Raw genomic sequence first — 16,656 nt, forward strand, 5'->3', positions numbered from 1 at the left:
TGCGAACCACTTCAAAAATACAGTACAGACACCATCACTCGTAGGAAAGAAAATTCAATTAATCAATCATCAAATTCATATTTTGAACTCTTGCAATGACTTATGCTCAGAAAGGGAGAGGACAGAGAGAAAACAACATCTGCAAATACACTAAATTATATTTACCAAGAATGGTGTGAAGACCAACGCCCTGGCCAAAGGAATGGTAAGGGTCCCCCAGGATAGTTCGGGAGACAAAGACTTCGGGACTGGATTCAGGACAGGATAGTTGACCTCTCTAGAACCGACGATTGCGCCGCACCCCTCTCTGACACTCTCTTCCTCCTCGAGATTCTTCAGCGATCTTCTTATCTAACCCAATTAAATTAGGATAGAAAGTTCTGCTCCTGGCTCTGCATTCAGTTCTTCATCAGCATCTCACAGCATCTTTCCTAGCATCAGCATCACCTGCTACACTGACAGCATCCCGAGCTCTGCAGCATTCAGCAAATCTTCATCTGACTAAAACTATCTCAATTATAACTTTCATTCTTCATGTACCACCCTCTAAAGTTTCAATATCTTAAAAATACGAAATCTAATTGGTCAGGTAGGGGGGAGATCAACACACCATGCTTACATATCACTTTTTCAGTTAGCCCGTTGTTCACAGACCCATCACCTTAATTTGTATTCATAATTAGGTCTCGCCTGATTCAGCGCTTGCGCTGATCTGGCCGAGACATTTTGTAAAGAGGCTTTTTCAAAGTGCTGCCTGGCCTAAAGCTACAGTGCACGTGAACGTGCACGCGCGCCCTCCGTTGCACGCGATCGTAATCGCGATTGCAATCACTTTCACTTTCGCGGCCGCGTTGCCAAAGCTTGTTTTGCTAATACCATACTCCCTTTTCGGAATAGACGGCCAGTACCAGTTGGTGTCTGCGAATGGGCACTGTATTTGTTCAGCTGCGCCTTCATGTCTCAGCTTTTGAACCTTGGATTTTATTCTGTTCAGTACGGTGTTTGTCCAACTGAAAAAAACCTTCGTGTCACTTTATCATACAAGCATAACTTCTCAAATTTATACTAGCTGATAAAATAGCTTTCCTCTGATGTTTGCTTCCTATCACTTCATAACTTATCTCCGGATGTCGGTCTCAAGCTGAGCACACTGTCTTGAAGTGGCTTTTCCTCCCAGGCTCATCGTGCTGTTTGCGGGCCCCTAAATGCCCCAGAAACTATTTTTCTTGGCAGGAAAACAAGCCGCGCGCATTGCAGTTCCAGGAGGGTCTAATGCGAGTAACCATTAAAAACCTAGGAAGGTGTATTTTACTGCTCGCCGCTCTGTGCCCACTGCCAAGGTTGGCATGTGTGTATGTCATTTCTCTTAACATAAAAATAAAAGTAACTGCTGTTCGAATTGTGTTTGACAGACCCCTTTCAACCTTGAACCCTTTCTTCTGATGTCTGACAGCCACACTCCTGCGAGACCGCATTCAGCTGTCAGACAGCTGAGAGAGTGGGGCGTGCTAAACATTTTTCATATACATAATCTGCGCGAGAGCAGATAATAACGAACGATTTATCCACGTGTAATTGTTCCCGTCCGCCCATGGTCCCTGCTTTCCGCGTCTTCCGACGCTGCTGCGAACAAAACTGGTCTATCATAACATCGAAGTTAAATAAATATCGTCCTGCACTTATATCGTCTCAAAAATATTAGACTCCGACAAATCGTCACAAGGTAAGGAGTTAAGAACAATAGAACAGCTAGCTGTGCGTTCCTACCCAGGCTCAATGCGCGAACTAGAAACCGTAGGAATTTCCATAGTTAAAAATGTGAAACCAATTTAGTTACAGGTGAATTGATTAGGGGAATAGCTATCAGTAACGCAGCATACGTACTTGCACCTGAGATCCATGGTGTGAACAGTCTTAAGCACCACAATTATGCCTATATTTCAGTGGCTAACAAAGGGAAAGGCTCTCCATTTTGGTAGTTGGCATTAGGGTTCCTGGCATTCTTCTTGTGCCACGAGAATTGATGCATTATTAGGTACAGGGCCATTACTCCCTTCAATGTTGATATCCAGGCTCCATGGGTTAAACTGAAGGAAAACAAATCCTGCTTACGTCATGACAGTTGTCATTATGAGAAAGTGACATATTCTACTAATTCTCCTTTGAGGTACTGACCAGAGAGGTGGGCGCTGCTGTAGTTCTGTTCCTCTGTAATCTTCCACAGGTTGTAAACAAATTTTCCGGCAGAATTTCATAGTGGTGTTTCTTGTCGCCACTTGTTGGTGCTGCTTCCTTCAATGCTTCAAGTGACTCTTTAATGAACTACAGCTGTTTTGGGAGCCATAGTTGTCCGCTCTTCTGTTACTCAATACATCAATATTATTAACCAATCCGCTCGTGGCCACCTCTAGGCTTTGGCCCAGAGAGGTTTCCTCATCTACTTCACTTTCTTAAATCCTTAATCACTGCCCACACAGTTTCATGTCTATGTCCCTGAAAGAGCATCATATTCTGAAAAATATATTGTGTATACTGCCTGGGATCTCTGCCAATCAAAAAGGAGACAAAACCTTTCAACAGATGTGAAAAGTTGCATTTCTGCATTGGAGAAGACAGACATGTGTGGTGGTGACAATTAACTTTTAATTTAGTTTTCCAAGAACTAAGCATCTTATTGAGGGTGTAGAGTAGAATACATAATAGAAGTATAACTAGATACCAAGGTGGAGTGGCTCTAACACCTTAAGAATGTACACTATTCTATGCGTGATGATGTAGAATCATTTATAGGGCACTGTCAGTGCCAGCATGTTTACTCATGCTTAAAATTGGTCATACTTTCAGCCTCATAGAGACAGATTTACAGAAGCAAACTTCTGTTTGTAGAAACAGGGATCAACTGTAGATTGAGAAAAGGTGCATTCTGTGCAAGGTCTGATTCCCAAACAAAGAAAGCGCCATAGGTGTGTGCAATTGGCACTACACAGTCACACTTCGTTTACACTAGCCTACATGGCTAGATGTATGGCTTGCTCATTGTTGTGAAAGGTTTTCATTCACTAATGGAAAAACTTGCTTCAGCACTTTCATTGCTTTCTGTCCTGCTGCACCCGTTGGATGTGGTGCACTGTTTGCTGTGTGCTGTATACCGCTGTCCTACGTAAACAGGTTATAAAACACATAGATTTTGATGGCCATGTACTACCTAGCTGGTTGTTTGAAATTTCCAAAATTAGTAGAATTCATTAAGTTGACAAATACAACCTGAAAATTGTCCTATGATATCAAAAATCTTCTCAAGACCAAATCACTGATGGTCTCACTTGGTTTGTTTTATTTAGTTTTTTTTAGAAGGATGGTATGCCCAAACTATCCCCCTTTTCCCTCTTGGCCCTTACTCCCCCAACAACCTCGAATCCCCTTGTTCTTGCCCAACTTGCTTGTCTTTGTTGTTTAGGTCGAGCCTGCGAGCCATGCTGTGTTGGAGTATGGAGTTGAAGCTCCGACCACTCTCCATCCACATTTTTCAGTAGCTTTTGTCATTGTCCACTGTAAACTATGGCTGTTCATTGGTCAAAAGGCTCAGTAGTCCCACCTTAGTACCGCCTTGTCTCATTTTGTAACCTCCCATGTCGACACCCCTTGTTATGTGTGTTGTTGCTCGGAAGGCTTTAATTACAGCCTCCAAGCACTATATCGTTTAATGGTTTTAACATGCCGGCTGCAAACGCGTCTTTACGGCTTCCCTGGCATCAGCAGCAATGACATTACAAGGCTAACAAGCATTGGCATAGCCAATAGGTCTCGCTTTTGGGACCTTATAAGTATTTAGTTATGCAGCACAATATCCTTGGTGCAACAACATTAACTGTTGCATTCCTAAACACTTATAAGTTCCCAAAGGCGAGACCTATTGGCTATGCCAATGCTTGTTTTTATTTCCCACCCGCATTCACATTTCATCTGAAACATTTGTTAAAAATCTAACCTGTAGAACCATAAATTTTAACTTTTCACCGTCTGTTCTCAGGCTCGGACACTCTGCGACCTTGTCCCTCTTCCGACCTCTGTGTCATCCTTCTGGGTTGATTCTCAGTTGTCATGCACAGTTATCACATGGTTCAGCTTATTTCAGTCATACACAAGAGGCCCAAATGCGCACGAGTGAAAGTCAGAAAGGACAAATGTTACTCTTACAAATAAATGGTTTCACTATATACCACCCATCTCTACTCTATTCTCCTTAACTTATTAATACTTTCCCCGCATTAGCATTAGTAAAATAGCTTGCTTTCGCTTCAGCTCAGCAGGTGCCATACACGCGAGTCTTTAATACTCCATTTTAGTGCCTTCTGCTCATGCGCAAGAATTTACCTCCAAGCGTTATTGCATCACACTGCGTAGATGCAGTTGACACATGCGCAGCAAAGATTTCCCTGTTTAAAGCAATTTTAGTAATTTGTTCATGTTATTAACGTTAGTAAACATATAGGCAAGCTTCACTAACCCGCGTGTTTGTGTGGTGCGCATTAGCTTTATAAAGCAGATTAAATAACTTGTTAGTAAGTTAAAGGAGCGGATCGCCTACAAGCAAGTCTTTTTTCTATGAGTCCCTGCTCCATCACCAGGTTTTCCATATTTAAACAACTGGCTGCTAAAAGGTCAGTAGTCAAAACTGGTATTTTGCTACTTGCAGTTGACCGTATCTCTGTTGTTTGACCTGAGATTTTCTATAAACAGGTCCACATCTCGCCTAGAGCCATCCCGGGGTCTCCTTTTTCATATGGGCAATATTGGATATTTCTCTAAGAGCTTTTCCACCAGCTCAGAGGATCCTACATATTCAGGTTCTGTTCTTTCAAGGCAGAGTCCAAATTCTAGTTCTGATGTCTGACACCTGCTAGCCTCGTGTATAATACTGGTTAAACATGCACTTTGGCGCATAAGGACTCTCCAGGAGTGGCTTCACAAGCAGTGGTTCCAACACTGGGAAAACCTTTTGGATACCATAGTCCTCTCTCTCTCTCTATGCTGCAGCTGATCTCTCTTGGTGGGAAGGGGAAATCAGTTTAACAGCAGGGTTACCTTTCCATCGCCCTAAGGCAGTGATGGACTCCTCCACTCTGGGGTGGGCTCCTCATCTAGAGGATCTGTATAGCAGAAGCCTCTGGTTTCCAGGAGAGAAGGTTCTTCACACCAACCTGATAGAATGTGGGGAAATATGGCTAGGCCTCGAGGCCATTTTCCCCACCATTCAGCAGTCAGTCTGTTCAGATTTAGATGGGCAATAAGACCACAATGTGGTATGTGGACAGACAAGGAAGAGTGGGGTTTCACTTTCTCCGTTGTGTAGCATTAAGAGTCTGGTATTGGGCTCATCAGTTCGCGTTATGTCTGGTGGCAAACCATCTAACAGCTTCTCTAAATATCAGAGCTCACAGCCTAAGTCAAGTGCACCAAGCTGACGACGAATGGCGTTTCCACCCAAAGGAGGTTTAATACATCTTCGTCCAATGAGGACTTGTTCGCCACTCGTGTTAACACACATTGCCTGAATTTCTGTGCTCTCCAGTATCCATTGCTTGGACCCTTAGGAGGATGCATTCCAGATTAAATGGAGTATTCACTTTATTATACATTCCCTCCCATACCCTTGATTTCCCCCAGGTCTGAGGAAAATTTGTAAAGACGAGACCAAACTAATCTTCATCACCCAGGTTTGGTCAGAATGGCTGTGGTAGGCAGATCTCCTGCACCTTTCTCTAAGACACCTTCTTTGACTTCCTAGAGGGCCAGGTTCTACATCTCAACCTCCAGAACCTACACATCCATTCATGGAGAATGAGCGAGGACACTGGGCTTCATTTCACTTATCTGAAGTGGTAGATGTTATCAAGATAGTGCATTCCGGAAGGTGGAATAAATTGGTGGCTTGGTGTTCTGATACCGCAGTGGATCCTTTGTCAGCCTGTCTCTCCTCTATCCTATGATTTACTTTCTCTTTAGTACAGCGAGGCTGTGCTGTTGGTACAGTCAAAGGTTACTTGGCTGCCTTGTTGCCATTTATCGGTCTTCTAGACCAACTGTCTCTATTTAAATCACCAGTTGTTTTACGTTTCTTAAAGGGGCTCATTAAAAAATGTCCCTCTACTCCATCTATTATGCCTCAGTGAGACCTCAATTTAGTTTTGACATCCTTGGTGGGTTCTCCATTTGAACCTTTACATAGTTGTCGTAAAAGTTGTCAACTTTCATAATTCTATTTATAGTTGCCAAAACTTCATCTATGTGCATCAGTGAGTTGCATGCACTGGGTGTCCGTCTACCCTTGGTCTTTCCTGACAAGCTGGTACTTAGGACCAGAGCTACTTTTCTATTTAAGGTTGTAGCCCTGTTTCACCTAGGTCAGTCTATTAGCCTTCCATCTTTTTACCCACCTCCTTACCTTTCTAACGAGGAAGAGAGATTCCATGGGCTAGATCCAAAAAGAGTGGTTAGTTTTACATAAATCGAACCAAAGACTTCCTTTTTGACGGACAGCATTTTGTGAGCTATATTGGTGAAAGGACAGTTCAGGAAAAGACTTTGAGGTGGATTGTTTTATGCATTAAGATTTGTTATTAATCAGCACATAGACAGCCACCTGAGACCATATGTGCTCATTTACTATAGAAAAATCTTCTACTTCCGCTTTACCAGGGGGAGTTTCATTAGTAACATAAATGTAAGGCAACTACCTGGGCTTCTCTACAAACTTTTGCCAAACACTACTGTTTGGATGCAGTGTTTCATAGGAATAGTCATTTTGTTTGACCTGCCCTGCATGACTTTTTAGTTTAATCATTCTTAAAGTCCCTCCACATGTATTTTTATTGCTTGGGAATATGTTCACAAAATTGAGAATGTGCAGGTAAAATTATCCATCATAAGAAAATGTTACTTGACTAGCTAACTATCTTTCTGGTGGATACTCTGTCTACCTGCAGATTTCTTACCCTATCCACCTGCCTGTCTTGGTCTCGAAGAAGGTTATTTTCTTTTTCTTACTTAGTTGTCAATACTGTTTAGAAATGACCTTCTTTTTACTAGAAGTGCCACTGATTACACTCCACAGTCGGTAGGGCACTTCATACCTTTATTGATGTCACTAGGTGTTTGGATGCTGACGTTATAATGGAGACGGTTCCCTCTACCGTTTTAGAGGCGCAATTACAGAAGAGTTTCCAATTCAGGTTTACCAATGGCAGGGAATTTTCACTAGGTGAATAATCTGCAAGTGGACGGGGTATCCACCAGAAATTTAGTTACAGACCTTTGAAACTTTTTCATTTGGAAGTCTGAAATGAGTCAAAACTGTGAGGTCTGTTGCAGCATGATTTCCATGAATTAAGCATTCAGTGGCTGTTTATATGTGCTTAGTTCTGCTTAATACCGGAGTGAGAGAACCAATTTGGATGAGAAACAAACTTGACCTCTTCATACGAGTAATTGTCAATCTTATGGTATTCATTTTGCACAAAAAAAAAGAAATCTAAAAGGAGTGCTGGCTACTAAGGGACACCATTCTAGAGAAGAAAAAGAGGGAAATGAAGTAAGAACCCCCGTGTTCAAGTAGAGTGGTTAGTCTAAATCCATTACTGAAGATGTCTGAACAACAAATAAATGATTTTTATTGTACTGTGTCAGGTGTTAAGGTGGGTTTGTAAGTTCCACTTCCTACTGAGGTGAATCTTTCTTTAGATAAGCAGTTTCATACTTGCGAGTTGTAAATGATACTTTTGTAATTAAAGCAGATGTTCCTTTCTAGTCCCATTATAGATGTGTAAAAGAGCAGATCCGTTGTTAGACTTGCAGTGGTGAATATCAGCAACAGTGGATGTAGGGCGCTTTGACAAACACATTTTGGTTAAAAAATGATAAGTCGGAGATTATGATGTAACCATTGGTTACGTTGCTACTGGTGTTGGGTATGGTACTTTAGTTATATGATGTGGTTCCAATATCATTGTTTGTGATGCTAAGGAGATACCATATAGTTGTGTGGAGTTGGACTTGTTAATATCTAGGTAAAGACTTCTGAAGTGACGATCTTGACATTAGGAAAATGTCATACATTTTGAAGGGGAAAAACACCCACTGGCCAGAAAAGGATAATTGGATCCTGTGGTTTTCAGTTCTACCTAAGATGAACCAGCGCCATGTGATAATGACACCTGGTAGTGTGTAGTATACCTTTACTGAAGAAGTATTTACGGGGTTGGGCTATTGATTCTCCAGTCATTCAAAACTGAAAAGATGTTAGCGATTTTGGCACTTGTGCAGAGAATGGGGTGGTGTCTTCTGCCCCTTGGATAACTTACTTGTATGCAGTGTTCCTTAAAATAACATCAAAGACCTTGGAATTGTGAGTTCTGAAGAAAGAGAAAGTAAAATTCCATGAAAACGTGATGAATATGTCAAAAACAGGCGCGCTCTTTCACCATTGCAGAGATTTCCATGAACAGGGGCATCGTGAACCCTTTGCTTTAGCAGCTTGAGGGGGCGGGTAGTTCTTGATGGTCATCTTCTGTCTGCAGCTCGGCAGACAAAGGCTCATATTTTAACGTGAAAGGGTGGGTGGGTAAGTGAGTGAAAGGAAAAATAGATGGATGTGTGAGTGAGTCAAAGGGTGGGTGGATGGATGGATGATTGAAAGGGTGAATGGAGACTTTTGCTGAGTGAATGGATGGATGGGTGAATGGATGGATGGGTGAAGGGGTAAGATGTTTGAGTGGAGGTAGGATGGCTGAGCAAAATGGTTGATGGATGAGTGAAAGGGTGAATAGATTGAGTGCAAAAATGAATTAGTGGATTAAGGAGTGGATGTATGATAGGTGAAAGAGTGGATGGCTGAGTGACAGAATGGATGGTTAAGTGAAAGGATGGCTGGCTGAGTGAAAGGGTAGGTGGGTAGCTGGGTGAAAGGGGAGATGGATAGGTGGGTGGTTGAGTGGATGGATGGATGGATGGATGGATGGATGGATGGGATGGAGGGAAAGGTTAGGTGAATGGATGAGCCAAAGGATGGAAGAACGGTTGAAAAGATGGCTGGAGGGATGGATGTGTGAAAGGGTGGATGGATAGGTTTGGAGATGGATGGATAGGCTTGGACAAGGAGTTGTGAATCTCCCAATTTAGCAGCTACAGTGGGGGTGCAGTTCTTGATGGGGCTCTAATGTCTTAAGCTTGGTATACAAATGCTCATAATTACAGTAAAAGGGTTGGGTGAGTGAAAGGATGGATAGATCAGTGAAAGGGTGGATAGATCAGTGAAAGGGTGGATGAATGGGTGAGTGAAAGGTTGATGGATGGATGAATAAGTGAAAGGATGGCACTAAGGATGGATGATTGAAAATGCATGAATGAGTAAAGGGGAAATGGATTGCGTGAAAGGGTGAATGGACGAGTGAGTGAATAGATAGATGGGTGAGTGAAAGGGAGATGAGGGATAGGTTTGGAGATGGATGGATGGATGGACAGAGTGTTGAAAGACTGATAATGGATGAAAGGATGACAATGTAAAGGTCAAATGGCGGATATCAGTGGGCGAATGGAAGGATGAAAGGATAACTGGATATATGCTTGAATGGAAGAGATAAGAGAGCTCTTCTGTAGATGGTCATGATGACTGCTTCATGCCATAAGAGCTTTGCTCCCAAGTGAGGGGTATTTTAATTTCCTGGCTAATCCCTTGTTCAAGAACCTCATTGTAGCACTGTATTCAAGTTGTCTCTTACTGTACCTTAAGACACCACATTTTCCAGATCTGCTTTGTGAGTAAGGATTTAAGGTAATGCGACCCTTAGCACTTACTAAATGACCTAGTAGCAGACTCATTTTGGAAGAATTTGGTAAAGGGTGGGGCAGAGATTTTTCTTCTTTTTCCAAAGCTTTCGGGCAGAGAATATTTATGCCTCAGGTTTCCTGGCGGTTGGAAGAGTAGGTAACCTGGACTGACAACAGCCGCGCTTGCATCAATTTAGTAGCGAAGGCTGCGAAGTACCTCTCTGGGGATAATTTGGAAGCATTAAGCCAAGTGGTTGCAAAGGGACACCATAAGTGGATGTGGCGGTGAGATCTGTGACCATATCAGCAGCAGTTACAAAGTAGACAGTGTTAATAGTGTCGGCTTTTCGCCTGATAGTTACGCCTAATCACTCCCTGTGCCATTAGTGAGTAATTTTGTAGTTTACAGAGGGAGACCCACGTATGACTATGAGCATAGATGATTATACTATCTATCGAAATCATTCTCTTGATCTGATCATTTCTATCAAGAGCTAGCAATGATTATGTATGCTTCTATATCATTTTTCACTAAAACTACTTATTACGTCTCACTTCACCATTATTTGAACAACTGGACATTGAAAAAGAGCCTATAGACGCATTAATAACAATCATATTTATTTTTATTAGCGACATTAATACAAAAAGTTGCACAGAAAAGGAAATATTATGTTAAACAGATATGCTACACTGTCTCTGTAAACTAGATTACTCATTAGCACACCTCAGAAGTGTTGTAGCTGTTTTAATTGCAGAAAAATTAGATTTTGTAACGAAGATAAACGGATTAAATTGCAGTTTACACATGCATCCGCAACATTTGGCCCCAACACGGGCATTATACGTTTCTGTGGGATTCTAGTCCATTTTACCATTTTTCCTCACGTTGTCCTCCTGAAATATTTTCAGTGCGCAGCATCCTGCTTTAGTTGGCTTTACTTTCTTCGAGCACTGTATGAAAACGTGCCTGTGCTTGCACCTACCTGAACATGATCCCTTTGAAAAGGTGTGTGCGCGTTCTAAAATAGAACACACTGAGGGGTGAAGTGCTCCTTCTCGCAGGTGCAGAGAGCAGCGTTGACCTGCCCCACCCCGGCAAGGGTTAAAGGGAAGCCCCACGTGACCTGTGCAAACTATGAATCATTCCAATAGATCCGTTCAGCTCCTGCCTGCTCAGGCATAAGGCAGATGCTGTTCCCTGGTTGCCATGGCGATGCTGCTTGTACTGTAATAAAGCCCAACCCGAAGCCTTCCTTGGGCAGAGCTCTGCGGCGATTTCACCTACGGCTCATTGTTTCCCCTCCATGGCAGGAAGTGGGAAGGAAGGGGCTGCGCGGAGAGACATCTGACACTGGAGGCGGCACAGCTTATCGCCGGTTTCCATACAGATGCCATCCTGTCCGAGAAAACGACGTCATCGTGCGCGTTGTAGCACCGTGCCGCGCTATTTTGGATCTTGAGTGTTTGGTAGGTAGGCTCGTCTGCTATGCAGCGCCGTCTCAGGGCTTTCGCGAATGGTTTACAAGCACCACGGGCATGGGAGGGGAGGCTAGCGTCGGCCGGCTCCTTGTCTAGCAGCTTATCACCCCCTGCTGCATTCCTCGTTTATGATGGAGCCCCGCACTAAGCAGAGGGTCTGATGTCATCCCCCAGTCCTCTTGGCAGGCTGAGAGAGGCCACACGTCCGCTCTGGAGGCAGGCAGCTGGCTGCAAGCGCTCGCCCTGGCTCCGACCTGGCTGCACTCCTCGGGCTTCATCTTCGGCCAGCAGAGATGAAGGCGCCCGTCAGGTGGGAGGCTTTAAAAAGACAGTCCAGAACGGGTCTCTCTCCACTGGGGCCTAGGCTGCGCTGAGCAGGGGGGCAGGTTGTGCGGGGGCGTCCCTGGTTTCACTCGAATCGACTGCTTGGAAACGTAAGAACTTTTCGAAAGTGTTTCACGAAAACCCCTGCAATGCAATTTGAACGAGTCGTCGAAACCAGCAACTTTAAAAAATGGAGCAGCGGCTTTGAACTATTAATTAGCCACTACATTCAGGTGAAATTTGTTTTGATATAAATGTTTATAGTGGAGATATTTTTTGAATTTCAAGTTAGGGAAGACTTGGAGAAGATATATTTTTATTTTTAATACCAAACAGCCTTTAGTGTGAGCACATTAACGGATACCTGCCCATTGTACCCTGGAATAAGATTGATTGCAATGAATGGATGCTCTTCATTCTAAAAGGGTGAACCTGTACTTCAGGGAGACAGAATTTCCCTTTTCCACTTGACACAATGGATTACCTTGGTGACAAACTTACCGTAGCCCAGACTCATGTGAACCAATGGGTGGGCACGGTTCGAAGATCCTTGCACGAGGCTCTGAACTTGGTGACCACTGCCGTGACCCACGAGAGGACAGGCGCGGAGGGCGCGAGCCGAACACCTTTAAAGCGGACCTCCTCTTTCAGGCACTTCGCATCTCGGAGCCGGGAATCCTTCCGCAGGTTTTCTGTTCGGAGTCAGCAGAGGTTCTCCTCCCTGAGGAAGAGGCATGCCAGCTCGGATCCAGCAGACCCTGTAAGCATCGGTGCTGTGGGAAGTGGTTTTGTGAGGGTGAGGTTTGGTTTTAAGACTTTGAATTCAATGGGAAGGTACACGTTCCTTGCCCTAGGCCGATATAGGTCCCATCACGGTAACCATTATGTAAATGAGTTCAATTTAGCCATTTATAGATGTATCTTATGATAGATATTTTGAATATCTGTTAAGTGTTCCGCCCTCCTGAACATATGGTGGATCACTCCTGCTATAGACCAAGGTGACCCAGATGACAAGTTACTGGGGCAGGGTTTCCAGTCCCGGGCCTTCATTTGACAATAGGAGTTGTACTAACATTTAAATATACTGCAAACACCCAATGAAAATCATTTTTTATAGGAATGTCCAGGACTGACCGCGTTATATAGACCTTAGTGATGTTAATGACAGCCATGAAATGTAAAGAAAGCATGTTTTAGATATATATAAAAAAGGCTTGTGTTTGATGATGTGCAGTGCACTGGTCAGTGTCTGCATAGCAGTCGTCCAGTGGTAAAACTCAAGTGAGAGCGTTAAAATGCAACATTTTTATTAAAGTACCCTATCTTTATTGGGCATCGTCTGCACTGGTTCCTATATATTCCAATAGTCGCATTAACACATGTTCTATTTTTTAAGTTTGTAGAATTCGCATGTTGCTCGAATCCACATGGTAGAGATTCCAGATATGCACCTAGTCTTTCATTAATTGCTGGCATTTCTGTCAGACAATATGGAAGGAATCCCCGTGTGCGTGTACACATTACACAATCTAGGAAGCTGCTGATTCTCAAATTAAACTATGTTTGTGGTATATTCTAGTGTTGAAATTCTGTGCCTATTTGTGTAGCAAATCAAAAAACGGCGGAGCACTCTTTTAATTTCCACGTTGTCTACATTTGACATTTAAAGTTGTTTTGGCTTGATCTAGAAAACGTTTGAAACATCTTATATTTTTGTGCTTGATTTTGCAGCCTACTTACACAAAGTAGTTTGCAATATGCTTTTACAGGTCTTGTTTTGTCAGAGGCCTTTATTTGATGCACATTTCTATTGTTGCATCCCTATACATACATAATTAGCGAATTTTACAATATATTTTTCGATGTTACTCTTATTTAATCATAATTGATTTACAGTGGGATTATTGTGCAACCAGTGAAGTCTATTCTAAAAGTCATTTAAAGTGAAAGGAGTTAGTATGTCCAAATATTAATTCACCTTATTAATAGGCACAATTAAGACTATATCATAGAACCGTGCGAGTGACGACGAAGCCTGGTTCTCTATGTTTTATATCAGCTTTTTCCTGAACTGTAACTCTGCACTTGGTACACTCTCTAGTGGTTAAATAGTTAACTTTTGTCACTGGGCGTTATCATCACAGTACAAACGTACCATCACCGATATGTAAAAACACTGTACAGACAGTTTAAAGGTCTGTGCCCTTGACATGATTCTAGTCCAAAGTAGGACTGAGCACGAACGTCTGTTTTTCATTTTGGTGGTAAGGCGGCACAGCTCTCTTTACAAGTTCGTTTGTGCAGATATTGTGCCATGACCACATTAATTTCCACCCCCTAATCATTGCTTTAGCAGTGTTTCATTCTAGAGTGACTGAGTCTTTTGGTCATGCCTTGTTCCTTATGTATTCGTTTTTAAATCACAATGTACCACTTACTTGAATGAAAAATTCGCTTTCCAGAAGCAAGCTTTTTATCCAATCCATGCAAAATTCTTTTAATTTTTAAAAACATGAATTTTCCTAGGGTAACTATTGTGTTCCTTTGTTGGTGATTGTAGGTCTTATCGAGATAAGAACCCAACACACTGAGCATTGTGTATTATGTATCCAGCAGTGTACCACTGGGCATCGTTGCAGGCATGAGTGCGGGTAGCACTTGCTGGCACTTTCTTTGGAAGATCCTAGTGAAAAATTAACCACATTTTGATATGAATGCAGCAAAGAATTTCAGGACCAGAGAGACTTCTGGATGTTTAGGATGGCTAATTGAATTGGGGAGACTGGGCCTGGATTATTCAGGCTCCAAGGAGATGATGTACATTTGCTTCCACGAATGGAGGGCCTAGCTATCTTTTCAAGTTTGATCCTATGCTTCCTTAGAAAGATTTGAAGTCTGTTAGACCAGTGAATTTCCTATGGGGAAGTTTGAAGCACATAAGAGAATAAAGAAGAGGGTAAATTAACTTGAATGATATTGCCATTGTTGGGATAATTTGAGGAGAACCTGTACAATCATTTGACTGTAGAGAAGAATGCAGTTTAGAAATATGAGTGCCTCAGTGTCACCTTAATCCATCTGCATGTGGAAAAGGTACCTTCTAAATCACCAAGTATGTTTTGAGGTTTGGGCAGAGGCAGGTGATAAAATGATATATAAGACACCCAAGACATGTAATTTGAATGTAGATAGTCTTCAACTGTATTCAAAATGCATAGATCTTGGCTGTAGCTTGCACAGTTATGTGCAGACTACATTCTGCCCCCAAGTCGAACTTATTCAGTTGAAAATGTAGCCTACACGGGTTTAATTGTCAAACATTTCCAATGGCATCAAATCTAAGTATGGCATGCAGTATGGAAATACACTATAGTTTTGATAAAGACAACCCATATTTATGAGTAAGGTATAGTTAAGACTTTTATTGATGTTACTGTCAAAGTTTAAATAGACATTTGTGAATCCATTAGGAGAAAGTATTACCATCACCATGACCTTTGTTTTCATATTGTTTTCAGGCCGAGCCTGGGCAGCGCATGTGCTGCGAGCCATGCTGTATTAGAGTATGGTCTTGAAGCCCCTTCCCCATATTTTTAATTGGCTTGTGTCATTGTCCTTTTGTAAACGTTGGCTTCTGATTTGTTAATAGGCTTGTTAGTCCCTCCTTAGTACCGCCTTGTCTTCTTTGTGACCTCCATGAGGACTGGCCCTTTTACTTCTGTTGCTACATGGTAGGCCTTATTTAGTCAGTAAGCACTATTTTGTTTAATGAGTTTCTCCTACTGCAGGCATGACATGCTTTCCTGCAACAGCTCCTCTCTCGCTCCTTGGCTACAGCTCCACCCCTTCACCCTGCACTGCTTGCCACCACAACCACCTCTCCGAGGTCTGTTTGTTTTTTATTTCTCTCTCTTTCCCCACCTGACCATGCTTCATGCCACCAATCATTGCTCCTTAAGGATCGACAAACCGTCCTTTCCGTTTTTTCGTGGGGCTTCTGCACACCATGGGGATAAGTTTAATGATGCCTCAATATCTTCACCTTGGGTGAGATTTATTCTTCACATTATACTTATACAATCTGGTAATCAAATATGCATTTTGTATTAAAAGTAATAACAGCTCTAAACTTTAAACATGTTTCTATTTAACTAAGGTTTGAGCTTTGTCCCCACTCTATAACTACTACACATTAAACCACAACTAACAAATTATTCTCAATTATTTTTATAATAAAATAGCAGACAATACGCATCTACAGTGGTTAGAGTATTCATAAAGATTTTTCCCATGAGTATATGATTGGGAACAGCATGAGATGGACCATGAGAAACATGACTAGTAGAAGAGATGTCTTGAAAATGCAATGCAAATTTTGTAACCACTCAGGGCATTTGATCAATTTTGAAATGAAGTTGAGAGCGTTTTGTTAACGGTTTACTTTAACCTATGGCCTGTGAAAACTGGGGTACAGTATATCAATTCAAATATATACCAGAGTTGCATAAGATTTGGCATGTATGAAACATTTTGTTAGTAAATGTAAACAAAATCTTTTTATTTCGTTCTTTGTTTCTCTGAGCTTATGGTTAAGTAACTTATTCATAAGTAGCGTAACAGAGGGTAACAGGAAATTATGAGTGAGCAATTATTCAATACGCAATGCTATCCTATTGCATGCTTTCAGCTGGCTTTGGGAGGATAGGTTTAGGAAGCAATATTTCTACCCCCCCTGTTAAATAGAGAAACCTGGCTGGGGCTAAACTACCTGCACACATTCAGGATCTGTGATTTGAACAAAGATCTGCAGCATAATATAGACAGAACACCCAACTACTAAACCACTGCATACTTGTCCCAGGGAGCAAGGGCCATTAAAATGAGTCGAACTCCCAGTTGCTGCCTGGAAAATAACATCAACCATCCTCATCGCAGAGTGATGCATTCTGGTCAGTGACTGTGTCCTCCATTTACAAACTTCTTGCCTGTGTCCACCAAAGGCCAGAAACGACAGCACTGTCT

The 16,656-nt window shown here is 42.3% G+C and overlaps 1 protein-coding gene across 4 annotated transcripts in view; it reads left to right on the top strand.

The window, feature by feature from the left end:
* Positions 1–16,656, top strand: part of KIAA1671 (KIAA1671 ortholog) — an 899,111-nt gene that overhangs the window by 482,911 nt on the left and 399,544 nt on the right. The window lies entirely within an intron of this gene.

The sequence above is a fragment of the Triturus cristatus genome, chromosome 11 (genome assembly GCF_964204655.1).
Source record: "Triturus cristatus chromosome 11, aTriCri1.1, whole genome shotgun sequence".
NCBI classification, from domain to species: domain Eukaryota; kingdom Metazoa; phylum Chordata; class Amphibia; order Caudata; family Salamandridae; genus Triturus; species Triturus cristatus.